The sequence below is a fragment of the Tympanuchus pallidicinctus genome, unplaced genomic scaffold (assembly GCF_026119805.1).
Source record: "Tympanuchus pallidicinctus isolate F22 unplaced genomic scaffold, pur_lepc_1.0 scaffold6, whole genome shotgun sequence".
In the NCBI taxonomy this organism is placed as follows: domain Eukaryota; kingdom Metazoa; phylum Chordata; class Aves; order Galliformes; family Phasianidae; genus Tympanuchus; species Tympanuchus pallidicinctus.
This window is the reverse complement of record NW_026294780.1, coordinates 1442530-1458788: the sequence shown is the minus strand read 5'-3', so window position 1 is coordinate 1458788 and position 16259 is coordinate 1442530. Positions and strand designations below refer to the sequence as shown.

General features: G+C 38.8%; 1 protein-coding gene across 1 annotated transcript in view; it reads right to left on the bottom strand.

The window, feature by feature from the left end:
- MID1 (midline 1) overlaps window positions 1-6601 on the bottom strand; it is a 235045-nt gene extending 228444 nt beyond the window's left edge. Inside the window, exon 1 of the mRNA XM_052664947.1 lies at window positions 6408-6601. The gene's annotated coding sequence lies outside the window, so the exon portion shown is untranslated. The remainder of the gene's footprint in view (window positions 1-6407) is intronic.
- Between the last annotated feature and the right edge of the window lie 9658 nt (window positions 6602-16259).

Sequence of the window (16259 nt, the reverse complement as noted above, 5' to 3'; positions counted from 1 at the left end):
CCACAAACTGTCTTTTTTCTCTTCTGCAGATGTCATATATGTCATCCCATATGACATACATTTTACTGACACAGTTTAAGTTTTATTTGGTAAACAAACCATACAGTGCCAGTTGAGTCCGGTGATTTACATTATGTAAAAACAGAACATCTTAAGCAACACATGTGCAATAAAAGCAAACAGATGTTTGCAGTCTAAGCACTGCACTAATAGTGGTGGTATGGCAACGTATCAAAGGCAAAACACGACGTATCCAGAATTGCCCACTGGAGTGTTAAGCACAGCTGCATAACTTTGAAACAACAACCAATAGGATATCCCAAACCGCTCTGTGGCATGCTGCCATACTTAAGGTAAGAATTTGTAATTAACTGCTAATACCTAAACTCCTCAACTAAAACGGTGTGGAATTTCTTGCGAATGGGACAACAAAGATATGAACCATGTAGTAAAGCCATTGCTTGTTTTACAGCATTAACGTAGCAGGGACACAACTGTTGTTTCATACCTAGAGGAATTAAATGTGCCCTAAAAAATCTATTTCAGGAGGCCTGAGGTTTCATATGGAATTTTCCAGGCTGGGCAGCTACAAAGCAGAAATGTTAGAAACGCAGCAGCAGGAGCCCATGCATTGCTGGAAGAGCACGGGGGACAAGTTGTGACACTTACAGGCTGACATCCTATCAGCTCTGTAATCCCATGCATTAGAAACAGTGTTGTTGTCAGCCTGTTGGAATGGCTGAAGTTATGCACAAGGTGTCAAAAATGTCATTTTGCTCATGCCATTGAATGTAAACTTCACTAAATCCTAAATGGAGCTGAAGTTATGTACAACTTCATAGAAAGACATCTAACAAAAGCAACGGCTCTTCCTAACTCTGGCATCCAGAGGACCAATGGCAAAACTGCCACTGAGTGAAAGTAACACAGGAAAAAGATGAAATTGAACATCCAGCGCTAGAAGGAGTTTTACAAAATCTTGTAAAAAAAATGAATTGTTCAAGGAAAATGCTACAAGTTTTAACTGAGATAGATAAAAGCAATAACCTGTTGTTTCACCCTTTGGACACAGTATAACATGAGAATAATACCTTTTTTTACTAACAAATTGAGCAGAGAATTTAGGAACATATGAATCTGAGTATGTGTTAAAATCCTAGACGAAGATACGTTGGGAAACATATCTGTTTATGTATAGATATTCAACTTCAAGTATGTCCACGAATATTTTGCTGAGCATATAATACACATATCATGCATTTAATAAAATGGAACTGCACAAGATACACCAAGAAGCATCTCTGTACCCCCTCAGCTATCTGCTACATCATCAAAAATGAGATTCCATGCCAGTATTTTTAATGAAAGAAAAAAACCCAACAAAAACAGTAAGGAAATATTTTCTAAGAAGTTGGTAAACTCAGATTCTAAAACAAGTTGCATATTTTCAATGCCTTCCTATATGAGTCTATAAAGTAGTTTGTATTCCAAAACTGTAATTTTGATAAGTAGTTCTGAAGTATAACTTGGAAATAACACAGAAACAAATGAATTCAAAACATAAGCCTGCAGAAAGCAGACTGTTAGACTGTTTTTGAGATAACACAAGACTGGAGAATCTGGGGAGTTTAATCCTCAGCCCAGTAGTTTTCTGAACTTTTCAGACTGAATAAACATACAAGAAGTATGAGAAAACTGCAGTTCCACATCTTTATCACAGATTTGTCTTGCTTTATGTTTCTCAACCCTTTTTAATTAAAATACTTCCATTTTTTGTTTCCTAAACAATTCAGTTACACATTAGTGAATAAATACACAGATGCTGCAGACTTCATTTTTCAATCCAGGATCCAGCTCAACATCCTCTGATCTGACAAAGCGCAGCTTTACACTGCCCAGCTTTTAGCCTCCCAAGCTAAAAGCATTCACATGGCCCCCAGGAACCCACGTGCACAGAAGCTGCAATATGAGGCTATGCTAAAGGCTTCTAACTGGTAACAAACACAGTGTCTCAATTTTAGGTTGTGGTTGCAGACTGTGGTCATCCTACTTTATCCTCAAACTCGGTGGCACAGCGGAGACAAGCCAGATTCTGGGGAATGAGGACAGCAGCTGGTCTAGATAAAGCAGGTCAGATTTGGAATTATGTTTTTAACTTTAAACTCCAGATACATCTACTCATAGTTGGAACAAGAGGGAGACAGAAGTAAATCTCACGCAACACGCACCTCTTCTGGATCATGGGATCTCTAGATAGAAAAATTAGGCAGATGTATCAGGTTGCCCTTCCTTATCATTGGTCTTCAAAGCAAAGATTTAAGTGCATGCAAAATAATTAATGCTACAGAAGAACAGCTCACACCTCACTCTGGACTTCCATCTTCTCCTTGCATTATTCCCAGATTCCTTCCATACAGCTCCTAAACTGCGGAGGGCAGTTTTCACTTAGACATGTGTTTCAGGGGAAATAAGGAATTTCCCAAGGTCACTTTAGGGCAGTGAAATCACACATGCCATATAAAAAACTTGCACTGTAGAATGATAGCATAATGGGGTGGTAAAGCCTTTAACAAAACCCTAAAGAGAGCATGCAACTAATACAGCATGGTCATTTGTTATTTCTAGCTCTCCAGTTACACCTTTGAAAACCAGTGTTTCTTTTTATTGGAAAAATGATAAGAGGAATCAGAAAAAAAGCATGATGTGTCTAGCTTCCTCTTGCCAATGTGTAGGGTCACTCAGCTTCAAATTGCACACAAGTCAGAAAAAGAAAATAAATACATGCAGTGATTGTTCTGTTTAAGTCTAGAAATCATATAAACCATTTTTCTATTTGTAGGATGAACAGGTTATAAAATGTAAAAAATGTTAAGACATTTACAATTTTCACTTCTAAACAACAACAACAAAAAAGTAATAACGTATGCTAAATACATCAAGCATTCACTCTTTTGAAAGCAACAAATGGGTGAAACTTCTCATGAATTTAACCTATCTTATAATAGAGACAAAAAAAAAATAAATGGATTTGGTCCAAGTAATCAAAGGTTGACATAGCCAGAAATAATTCGGTGCTTCTTACCTCAGGCATACAAACAAAAATTCCAGTTCAGTCATGCATTAAACTTCAGAGTGTCACATTCAAATATTTCTGTTTCACTTCAGTCTCGTCTCAGTTACACAACTAAGGACGGTACTACAGCCTTATGCACAAACTTGCTGCACCTTTGCCTAGGTTCAGAGTATTCACTTCCAAACTATGCAGTCTAGTATAACACCATTGCTGCACTGTGAACTACTAAAACTGATACCAAATAATCCTTGATTAAATGAAAAATTAATCTTTAAATGGGGTTATAATGAATGCTTGCCCCTGAATGCTAGCCCTTTTTCTTAATTAGTGGATGAAACACATCACCTATTAACATGGACATGAGACAAATGTCTAGGGCAGAGGATCCTTTGCCAGAGCTCAGGAAGGAGAGGAGTCATTGTAAAACCCAGACATATCTACTAAATTTTGTTGTGATTTCGGATAATACACGAGATCTATCCTTCACTTTAAGTTGCTTCATCTACTTCGGATTTCTCTTCTTACTGTAAACAAGGTTAAATTTTTTTCTGGGACGTATCTCCCAGCCATATATCCTGGTCAGAGAAGGACTTGCTTTTTGTGCATCCTAGCCAATGAAAACTCATTCAATACCACACTTGCAGCACAAAGTAAAAAAAAAATTTATATATATAAACCAATAGCGCAGATGCTAGTTCTTGGTAGGTCCGGGTGTGATAGTGCAGGCTTTGCAGCCCCATTAAACATGCTTTGGGTGGCAGAGAAGGGTACAAGAAAACTTGTGGTGAAGAGCATGAGTGCCCATAGTGCCTCCCATCTCTCTGGAAGAGCCTGCAGTTGGGACCAGCCCCAGGATGGCCACACAGATGGCTGCTCAGGTCACAGAATCACTGAGATTAGAAATGACTTCCTAGTTTATCCAGCCCAATCATCCACTTATCACCAATAGTCCTCACAAAGCCATGTCCCTCAACTCAATGTGTAAATGCTCCTTGAGTATCTCCAGGGTCAGTGACTCTACCACCTTTCTGGGCTGTCCACTCTTTTGAAAAAGTAGTATTTCCTAACATCCAGCCCAAATCTCCTTCTGCACAACTTGAGGCCATTCCCTTTAGTCCTCTCACTAGTTACAAAAGAGAAGCGGCTGTCCACCAGCTCACTGCGACCTCCCTTCAGGTAGTTATAGAGAGCAATAAGGTCTCCCCTGAGCCTTCTCTTCTCCAGACTGAATAATCCCAGCTCTTCAAAAGGCCTGAGCTCCAGACCCCAGATCTTGGGCTAGAGTAAGATCGTGCCAGTCCAGAAGATTCTGTGCAGGCTTTGAATCTATCTCACATCGCACTGGGAAGCCAAAAGAACATGAACAGCTGTAGGACAGCTACACACCAAACGAATGGGGGCAATGTAATTTACTAGATAGACTGGGGAAAAGATGATTAAAAAATAAGTTTATCTAGTGTCTTATCCTGCCCTTTAAATTCATAACTTAATTACTAACAACCCTGCTAAAGTCTGTCCTCTGTACTCCCACTCAATTCACATTAATAAAGGTTATATTGCCCAGAGATATGGTGGATGCCACTTCCATGGAGACACTCAAGGTCAGGTTGGACTGGGCACTGCACAACCTAATCTAGCTGTAGGTGTCCCTGTTCATTGCAGAGGAGTTGCACTAGGTAGCCTTTAAGGGCCCCTTTCAACTCAAATGATTCTATGATTGTATGATATGAACTGAAAATCAAAAGGATGAAAAGTGATACAAAGGATCTGTATGGTTTTGGTCCACCAGTCCTGTATTTGCTGTACTGCCTTCCACCAAGACCAAAGATGTTTCAGGACAACAAACTCACTAGCTGTAGTTATGAGGCACTGTCTAGTGTTTAACTTCTTTGCTATGGTGATGCTCCTATAAAATGCTCTACTGAAACCACAGTCATGTGTCATTCCCCTTGATAAGCATTCAAAGTCAGGAATTTAGAACTGTCTTACACATAAGTGAATGAGAATACACATCAACACAAGTGAATTACAATCCTGATGCCTCCTTAGTAGTGTTGCATTACAAACTCCAAGTAGACATTCATTCATAAAAATTTAAAAAATCTATAAGGAAGAGAGTTTTTTAACAACAATAACCTTCACTCTAAGCTTTTAAGCCCTTAGCTGTAAAACTGTACTTTACTTTCATACTTTGGCTCCCAGGAGAGACATGGCTGTAACTCCCATAACCAGCACATTATCATGCATGCATCCACTTAAATATGATAAACAATGAAAATTAGTGAAAAGCGGTGAAAAGCAGTGTTATGTCTACCAATTGCTAAGATCAGAAAATCATTCTGAAATTAAACTTCACCTGTTGCTGAATAGTTCTGTGTGGTTTTTCCCTGGAAGGCGCTTCTCAGAGAAATAACTCAAAGTATTCTTTCATTCCTATCTTTCATACCATAACTGCACAAACCTTGAGTGAGCTGCTGCAGTTCACACGCTGATGCTAACACTACCTGCACTGAAGGACTGCACAGCAGCATTCTTCCAACTAGAAAGATGCTTGAGATAAGTTTTTTGCTTGACTTTTTATTATGTCTTCACCAAAATTTACAAGCAACAAACTTTTCCCCCCCTTCTTTCTCTCTCTCTGTCAGGATTTTACACAGAACCTCCTGTAAAGGTTATCAGAATGTGTAAATATTTCCCAGGCAACACATCCTTGTTGTGAACTGGGGTAATCTCTACTGTAGAAGAACAAGTTTCACTCATATTTCTTAGAATAGTACTTGCAGTTTATTTAACTCACTGAAAAAGCTGTATTGCTGCAGGAACTCCCTGTATTCCAGCAAATGGAACCCAGCTATACTGACTGGCTGCATTCACACACATCGCAATAAAGAACCCTGAGATCTCGGATGGGCTAAAGGAGCGCACCTTTCACAAAAGGTGTGTTTCACACTATAAAGTGAAGGACTGCTTTCCAGACGTGACAGGATCATAAAATTCTGCATTTGCGGAGGTTCGTAGAGTTAAGCATCTCATCCTCATTTCCAGTCTCACATCTGCTTTCCATCAGAGATAAGAAAGTTTGATAATCTCCCCAGTAAAAAGAAGGTGTACATGAATTAGAAGCACACGGAACGTCAGATAAGTGAAAGTTGTGCACACAGATGTTGCTGCAAACAAGAAGCACGCTTTTACTTCGCAGCCTCTGTAAAACCCAACAAGCCATTTCAGGAGGGAGCAGCAGTTGTGGGAACAAGTCTCGCTGGCAGCCTCCCGAGCCTCTTCATTCTCTACCAGCACCACCACCCTCCCGCCACAGTGCTCCGTGCCGACATACCTGCCTCTCCATTTTTGCTCCCCTGGCTCTTTTCCTCCTCGTTTTGAATTTAAAGAAAGAGGGATAGTCCTTCCCAGCGCAGCCCTGCTGCCGCTGCTTTTGCTGCTGCTGCTGCTGCTGCTACTGCTGCTGTTGTGGCTGTAGCTGTTGCTGTTGCCGCTGCTGCCAAGCCCTGTCCAGCCCGCGCAGTGCCGCTCGCAGGGCGCGGAGCGCTCCCCAGCCCCAGCCCCACCGCCTGGCAGGTTTCCTTATATAGGTGAACGCTAATTGCATTCCTGGTGGAAGAGGCTAGCCGGGAGAGAGCTTAACTTGGTTAACTCCACGAATACCAAATGGGACTGCCTGCCTGAAGTTTGCTTGAGTAATACTTCAGTGTCTTCAGAGGGGAGAATGGGTTCCTTGCTGCAGTTTAGCACCTATGAAGCGATTTCATTTCTTACAGCTATAGTAATACTGAGTGCTATGTCACTGTTACATTAAACACTTGATATTTTTACAGGACACCTACTTTAGCCTATACGTTTTACTCCAAGAAAAGCACACAAAAGTTCACAAAGGTAACCAGGCATGCATGTTCTGATAGCATTCAAACAATGCCAATTCTATCAGTTTTCTACATGGAAAGGCTGCCATACATCAAATGTTACGTGAAAAAGGGTTGCAACACTGCTGTCTATGGAGGAAAAAAAAAAAAAAAAAGAAAAAAAAAAGCAGTACAAGACAAAGTTGTTTACTGTTTTCTACTTCCTTTTCTATACAATGTAATAGCTAAGCTTCTGGTGATAGATCTGTCTGTGTCAGAGAGGTGTGATACATTAACAGACACACCCATCCACACAGAGATATATGGATAGGGTGCAAAGCCAGAAGAAGCACACATGGCACTCTGTAGAGCAGTGATATGCTTGACTCCTCTTGCCCACCCACTACTCACTAAACCCCTTCTGCAAGCACAACTCAAATGTCTTCAAGAAGAAATTAATTAATCATGGAGAAAATCATGCTGCTTGTTTCCCTTTATACTACTCACTCAAGATTCCCCTATTCATTATGGCCCTCCTTATACAAGCTGCAACACTGACATATGCAGAGAGGGACAGAGCGCAAAAACCATGAAGACAAAAAGGAACAAATAAAACAAAGGATAGATGAAACCAAAACAAGAAATAAGAGTTAAAAGATTTGATGAAATGATGAAAGGCTGATGTTTAAAAACAGTACATTGAACTCTAAAGCATATATATATATTTTTCTTCTTTCATTTGTTCCTTCAGATGTATCACTTATAACATTAGTCAGAAAAAAGACAAAATCTGCTTCCTGATGACCTCTGGAAGGCTAGGAAGAACCACTCAAATGCTGGAAATTATCATTACCCAGTAGACTAGAACTTTTCTTATCCCCATGTAATATATGTCTTAGAGATCATCAAATAATATACAGTGCAGAAAAGCTATTCCTAATGACCATTTCTAATGGTTTCAATACTTCTTTCATTATAATTTTCCTCTCCCCTGAGGCATAAACATTCAACCTCTTGATACTGCAGGAGCTTGGCTTATAAGTGGAGGAAAATGAAAAACAATACCAATAAAAGCTGTAAGACTCAATAAATATATCTAAAATAGTCTCCCTATACAGCACATAGGGAATCGAGAATACGTGACCAGGGGCATGGTGTAATGGTCTTCATGGGACTCTTTCAGGACACATAACTCACTTGTGGCTTCACAGTATAGGAATATGTCAGCCCTGCCAAGTTATGACAAAGCATGTGCAGTGGACTGTACAGCCTTGTATTCCCTTAACACCAGAAAGCTTGTGACCAGTTCCTGACTGAGTATCAGTTTTTCACATGAACCAAGCAATTAAAATCCACCAGATTCCCAAAAATGCAAAAACAATGAAAGGTTAAAAGGGCAAAATAGATAATGCCAAAATAGATGTTACTTCAAGTACAGCTGATATCTGTTCTTAGGTTAGACCTTTTTCTGTTGCCCAACTCAGAGCCCACAACAACTTCACATTCATTTATCCAAAACTGCTCTCTCTCAATCAAGGATTTTCCTGCTGCTTCTTCAATGCAGGCATAACTACTTTATTTTCCCTATCTAAAACTCAACTAGGTATCACATTCTGCACCTGACAACTCCCTTCACCTGTCTCAACATAATCTTGTGGATCAGTTTGGGGTCTTACAGACAGGCACGATGCCTCATGCTTTAGCGAATGATCTCCAAACCACGGTTATCAGCAGATAAAAAACATGAAAATTTTCCCCAAGTCCTACGTATGCTACCTGTGTGAGATATAACACCTTTACTTAAAAGAGAGGTTTGCAGTAAAGTATTATTTTTTCTCAAATGTAAATTAAAAAAAAATAAAAATCCTACACTTTCAGTTCATGCCTCTGCTGAAGCATTAAAAGCAGTTAATTATGGTAAGTCTTCATAGGTCCTTTTTACTTTTGTGAAGTATTTTTATAAAAAAAGAAAGGATATATATATGTATATAATGAGGTAATCCAGTTAATTCCTAAAGCTGAGAGTAATCTTGGCGTATTACTTTCATCTACTTTGCTATCACAAATGCATTATCTAAAGCAGATCCTAAGAGAACATTGATTGCCTTCTAACCAATCTCTTCTATTCTTCAGAAAGAGCTCTAGTAGTTCTGAGTCTGCATTCAGAGTTTGAGGACAGTAGAAAAGCTCTGAGCAGATCTAAAGCACATTATTTTTAATGTTACACCCTTAAAAGATTCACTAGAAATGAATGCAGCTTATGACAATGTGTTACTTTCTTTGTTGCAGTGCTCCATGTTATCTTTGGCAAAAGCTCAGCATTCAAGTAACTGCTCTCATTCAGGGTGTCATTAGCTTGTTTCCGGTGCACAATTCATATAAACGGTTTACTGAGGTTAGTTCAGTTCCTGCTTTTAGATAGTAACTATTTGTTAGCCCAACGACCTTTGTCCAGTACAGCAGCAGTCCCAGACAGGATCTGGTAACTGATCAGAGTTCTGCTGTGTTCCTCTTGACTTCCACTTCTGTGCCTCACTGGCCATATTTTCTTTATCACTGAGGATGGCTTGTAAGAAACAATTTGTATTTATTTCTCTTATGCGTTTTTATAAAAAGGCTGATGGATTTTCCTTTTTGTATTTCTGCCCATTTTTAAAATATACAGTCCTGCTGCTGTTTACATTGCTATACTAGAAATGGAAATCTAGTATAAATTCCCATGGTGAATTTGGATTCTATGGAATAGATAAGTGCAATACACTCAGAAATATATTTCCTATTAAACAAACAATTTGGCCCCTAATCTTGTCATGTATGTCTAAATAACTGCCTTGACTTTTTTTCCTTATTAAAAGCTAAGGGAAACACAGCAGATTCAGTCTGCTTTTACTGAATACTTACCTGATGACAAGATTGCTTTCTGAAGTTCTTTGTGGGCTGAAATCATGCACACTTGAGCAGCTCAGTGAACTGATGAAATGTAGCCAGGTGAGTTTAAAATAACAGGGATCTCTCAAGTTTCATTGCAAAACTGCTGCCCCACAGTTTCCTGAATTAAGCTGTTAATTCATTCTTGAAGTTGTGATTCTTTCAATTCAATGGCAGCACTTCCTTTCACTTTAATATTGACATGATTTCATACTTCATCTTGGTATCTGCCTCTTTATATCTTCTGTTTCCCTTAGAGATGTGCACCATTGAGCATCCCACAATGCATGCTCTGTTCTTGTGGCCTGCAGCAAGATCATTTCTTCAATAGCTCATTGTTTGGTCTCAGCTTCATTACCCAGTCCTCAAATCAAGCAGCATGAGTGGCAGAGTGGCAGCAGTAAGCACCTTACAAATAAGATAGATTCAGTTCTAACAGCCTCCATTTAACATACAAGTCACCTCAGAGATGTACGGTTGCACACTGCATCTCTTTCCATATCAGAAGATTTTCTAGCTTAAAGATCTGAAAGTCCAAATATATTACCAACTTTCCAACTCTGTTAGTGTTATTTCTGCACTGCTGTGAAAATCTTGTATACACACAAACTGAAAATTTTGCATTAAGAGATGCTGTGGTATTCTGAACAGATGCATTAAAAAAAAAAATTGTACTCAAGGTTTTGGTCTAGCGTCTAAAAAAGATGCAAAGAAAATGCTCTGATCTAGAGCAGAGATTTCTCTGAACAAGCAGGGGAAATATACTGAATTTGGTTGGGATGGAGTTAACTGTCATAGTACAGCTTAGATAGCTCTGTATTTTGGATTTGTGGCTAAAAAAGTGTTGGTAATGTGTTAATGTTTTGGGTAGTGCTGAGCAGTGCTTGGCGCACAGTAGTTCTTCTTGCTGCCTCATCCCTTTGGTGAGTAGGGAACAGTCAAGAAATGGAGAGAGGACATAGTCAGGACAACATGCCCAAAATGGCCAAAAAGATATTCCATGCCAATATTATATAATATGCTGTGCAGTAAAAAGGTAGACAAAGAAAGGAAAAGGTGGGATCCTCCCAGGTGGCTGGGGTCTGGAAGCTTGCTGCCTAAGGCAGTGGTGAGTGATTTCCTTTGCTGCACTTTTTTTCCAGAAGATATCTCAGAGTGGCCTGTGAAAACGTCTCATCTCATGGTAAAGTCAAATTGATGCGCTAGATTACCTTTAGCAGTGGTCCACTGAAGTCATTTGACTTCGCCTGGAAATTCACTAGAAGAATCTATATGGCAACCATGAGTCTGAGAAGCAGCTGAAGTTTGTAGCTGCCTTTCAGCCACCTGCTCTCTGACTACAATTGGCAATGCAAAGACACATCAGAGCAAACCATACAACTCCCTGATAGCAGACAAACTGAAAACGAACATGGGACCGAGTGCTATAGACACAACAGTAATTTATATGCTTAGCTAAAAGTAGGCACGAGGTTTTGATACGCTTTTCTGCCATTTTATGCTATTTTCTTTCCAGCTTATGCAAAATAAAATTAATCTTAGAATCTATATCCATCCAAGATTCAGGCCATAAATGAAAATACACAAGAAAGAAGAAACTAAAAGGTTAAGGCACTCGGGAGCGGGTTTCATGTACTGTACACAGCTGAACATGTACTTTATCAGGGGAACACAAGCTGTACGGATCAGTTAACTTTATGATACAACCTTTACTTTTTACTATTTCCTGATCTGGTGTTCAATTTTACAACCTTAATGCAAGTTACTTCACTAATAAAGCATTTCTTATAAAGTTTGACCATATTACTTAACCTTTGCACAGGAACAAAGATGTCAAAACATGTTAAAGGCTAATGTCTAAGGGTATTATGTCAGCCCTCGGGAAACAAACTGAGCTTTCCTCTGCGACGCTGTTTCAAAATTCATCATTAAAAGCTATGTAATACAACAAGTTACTATCTTTAACCTTGCAACACGTGTTCTTCAGATTTCAGAAATGTGCTTACACAAAACAAGAGTTTTATGTTTCCATTAAATACATTTAAAACTCAAGGTTGTGCTATTAGCTGGAGCAATTAGCACAAGATCCAGCAAAAAAAGCTATTTGGTCCTGAAGAGTTTAAATGCTTTATCTGGAAAAGTTAATGAAATATTTACAATGATGTTATTAACTAAGATTAGAAGTGGGTTCAAATGGCATTTGGAAAATAAATCAGACAATAAAAGAGCTTCTCAAGAACTGTGGAAACTCTTTAGGGTCCATGGAAAGAACACTCAGAATGCCTATACAAAGAAAGACATTTTGAAAACACCTAATTTCTAGTACCATAGGACTTCAGACTGCAGAAACTGCCTTCATGTCAACATCGAAACTAGGGTTTGTAACAACCATGATGCCTAATGCTCATGAGCTGTGCCTTAAGCTTTCACTTAAAGTCCTTTCAAGATGTCTTTAATTGCAGCACCTTTCATATTCAGCGTATTGTGCCAATGGTGAGGCTATTAGAAATGTTCCTTAGTATTTTAACTGATGCAACCGTCAAATCAGTTAAATCAGTAAAGTGATTTTGAGCTACTTGAAGGAGAAGGGTGATTGTGTAATTGAAACAATCATCATTAAATGAATTTTTGTCCTGCATCCCATGTATTTCTGCAGAAGACTGGAAAAAAAAGGACTGAATTGGAAAACCCTAATTGAGTAAAGAGGGGTGATCCAGAGCAGGTGGCAGGAGAGGCAGAGGAGGACCACGTGTTCTCTTGCTTGTCTGGAAGGCAGCACACAGCAGCTTGTTGACACACTTTCCCTAGCACTTCTGAGGGAGTCACAGCTTGGCGACAGTGATCTTCCCTGTCCCAGTGATTTCATTTTACCTGACTATGAAAGGCAGAGAAACATACTGAAAATCAGAGCACAGTCAGCCTAAGCTACTCTGCAGTTTCTAGAAGAGAAACCCTACAATGTCTTACACCAAAGATAAGGATGGCCCGATAGCAGTGCAACTCTCTTGACTGACCATAGAGAGGTGACTACAGCTCTCCAGTTACATTCTTTAAACTGGGAGGGGTGGCTGCTGGCCAAAATCATACAAAAGTAAGTTACATGACTAAGAAAATGTTGATCAAAATGGCTAGTATGCAAATTATTTTGACTGAAAGAACGTTATTTATTGGTGTCACTTATGAATTAGTTTGATCCTTAGTTTTACGTAGTCTATGGCAGGCAAAAACACTGTTTGAATCTAACCATATACAAAAAGACATCAAAATCTAAGGGAAGAGAGAAAAGGACAAGCAAAGTTTTACATTCAGGGAGTTCTGACTGTTAGAAGGAAAATGTGGAAGTTTTACTTTGCAGGTCCTTGCTACATGGGGAATCTGAAGGACTTCTTAACAACAACTTGTGTCACGGGGTTCCCAAACGAGAAGGGGAGGAAATCATTCTACAGTACAGGAATGCATATACTGTGACAATAAATGCTAATAAAAAGTGATCTGTCCCAGTCACTACTTACTCAGCAAACTGTTGTTCCAAAACATCTGTAAAACAAACAGCTATAATGCAATTTTAGACTTTGTGTCTATACAAAGAAGAATCAGAAATACTAATGATATATGTAACGCATATTAAAAGAACTGTACTTAGGAGTAGAGAGGTAATAGCTCATGCATTCATGTGACAGCTGAGGCTTCACTTAGGATATCTTTTGACCTTCACACTGTGAAGATGAGAAAGCATCAATGATGAGCATTAGGAAAGTTACAAAGTACAAGAAACATGACAGGAGGAATATTGTTTAAACAAACAAACAAAAAGGAAGTCTTTAGGAGTTACTGAGAGAAGCAAGAATGAAATAAAATGAAAGGGAGAGAATTGTTCATGGTAGACCATAGAGAATGTTCACTCTAAACATAACAAACTTAGATTAGATGTGAGGACAGAGCTCCAAATAGGGGTTATTCATCAATGAGGCAGTCTGCCAAGGGAGACCTCTGAGATATCACAAGAGGAAATACTTAAAGGGAGGTTAGATAATATACTCAAAATAGTGCAGAAGATAAACCTGTAAAATGTGTAAGAGGCAGGATTGAATAACTTCTTTCAGTCTATATTCCCAAGATTTTTTTTTAAGGACTTTACATACAAAGATACCCTGATAAAACAAAGCTTGCAATAGAAGGTAAGATCCAGTCTTACAAAGACTTAGCCATTTTAAGATTATCCAACTATGCAAATAGCTTCACTAAAGACAGCTTAATTCATGTAATAGAGTGGTTTGAAATATTCATATAGTTTCTCCTCCCCAGGAGTCCAAATATTATTTTAATGGTATGTAAAGGGATCTAGCTTAAGATGTGGGTACAGGAGACAACACAGACAAATTTCTACCTACACTAGGAGACATACATCTGCCCCAGTCTTCCACTGCCATCTATTACACTAGGCTTGCTACTGAGTAATATTTGAACTTCCTAAAACTGGAACCTTCTTCCCAACTACTAACAGGATTTTGTCACAATTTTCTGTAAACAATCCTGTGATGTAGTTTTTAAATGCATTGAAATGACAACTTCAGGAGATCCAAGGGAAAGAATAGGATGGAGACTTTATCAGGCCAAGACATTCCATTTTCATTCTGCTCTCTGTTGCTGCAGCTGCAGCTCTTGTTGACTTTCCACATAGGATCTTCACAGCTACTCACAGTTCCAAATCAAGGAAAACCACACCTTTGCCAAATTCCCTGCTCTCTCAGGCGGCAACACTTGTTATAATAGGCTGTGAAGGGATATTAAGTTTAAGTTCACTTATCAAGTCAACTCTCTTTTAATCAGCTCCATACATATGGATGCCATCTTACCCTATTTGAGAGTCTCCTGTAAATCACAGGAGATCCAACACAGGAAATTCAACACAGGACCTGGAAAATGAATATTGATCACTAGCTCTGACACTTTACCAGCTGAGTCCCACCTTTAGATATTTATTTTTTCATAGAAATGGGCATCATCTTAGCAACTGCTAGAAGAAATTCATTTATCCTAATCATTAAGGGACGCTGATGCTATTCAGCAGAGAACAAACTCTTCAGTACTCACGGATGGATCATGAAGTAAGAGAGAAGTGAACCTTTCCCTTCCTTTTCTTTCTCTAGATGATAAAAGGTCTGGAAGGCGTGTTCTGTGAGGAGATGATGAAGACACTTGGGGTATCCAGTCTGAAGAAGAGGCTGAGAGGCAACATTACTTTTCTCTGTAACAACATGAGGAGGGAAAGCACAGAGGGAAAGCTGGACTCTTCTCCCCAGGAACTGATGATATGATGCATGGGAACTGAGCATAGCAGAGTCAGGGGAGGTTCAGACTGGATATTATTAGGAACATTTATATACTGTGAGGGTAAGCAAATGCTGTAACAGGTATTCCATACTTGTCAGTATTCAGGTCATTTGGATAACATTCTCAATAATATGCTTTAACTTAGCCCTGAGGTGGTCAAACAGTAGAACTTGATGATATTTGAAGGTTCCTTCCAATTAAGGTATTCTAAATAAATTCTAAATAATTATTTCATTTTTCCTCCTTTTTCTTCCCCTTCTCTCCTTTTTTTTTTTTTTTTCTTTTCCATTCCTTCCCCTTTTCTCTTTCTTTCCAAGTGTGTCCCTCACGAACTACACTGTACTTTTTTTCTGAAAAAGTGAAAAATCAACAGCTCTGTGATTGTGATTTGGCTCCACACTTCTATTAATTTTAAAAGGAATTAGAACTGCTTGAACAAGTTAAAAAAAAGTTCTCAAGCACAAAGTCTACAGAATATTACTAAACATACAGTATAATCCATGTTAATCACAGAGATAGAAATAAATGTTCAAAAATGAAAAATACAGAAAAGAAGTTTAATTATATCTAACCGTTAAGAAACCTCTTATGCCTGTAAACTGATCTACAGGTAGAAAAATGTAGTCACTGTCCTTGGGGCTTCATCATTCAGGTAACAACATTTACCTCTACTTCTTCCCTTTTTCCTCTATTGCTTTAACACCTCTCATTACTCTTTCCCAGTAATATAGAGGGTGTAATTGAAGGACAAAATTGTTCAATTCCTTATGGAAAATGCTGCAGCACATATTTTCACAAATTTGCAAATACTACCAGCTGTCTCCAAAAACTGATGGTAGTTCTGTGCTCTCTTGTTGTTGTTTCACCAAGGGAGTTTAAAACAGTGTAAGAAATGCAGCACTTACAGAGAAAAAAATTAATTTACTTTGGGAGCTCTTGGATTAGGGAAAATGGCTGAGTTTTAAAGGGGTATGTGTTGTTTTTTTTTATAGTCTGAAGGTGCCAGAATAATGTGAAATGCTTAAAAATTGCTGTGAGCAAAGCCAAGAAGTGAAGGAAACTTCCAA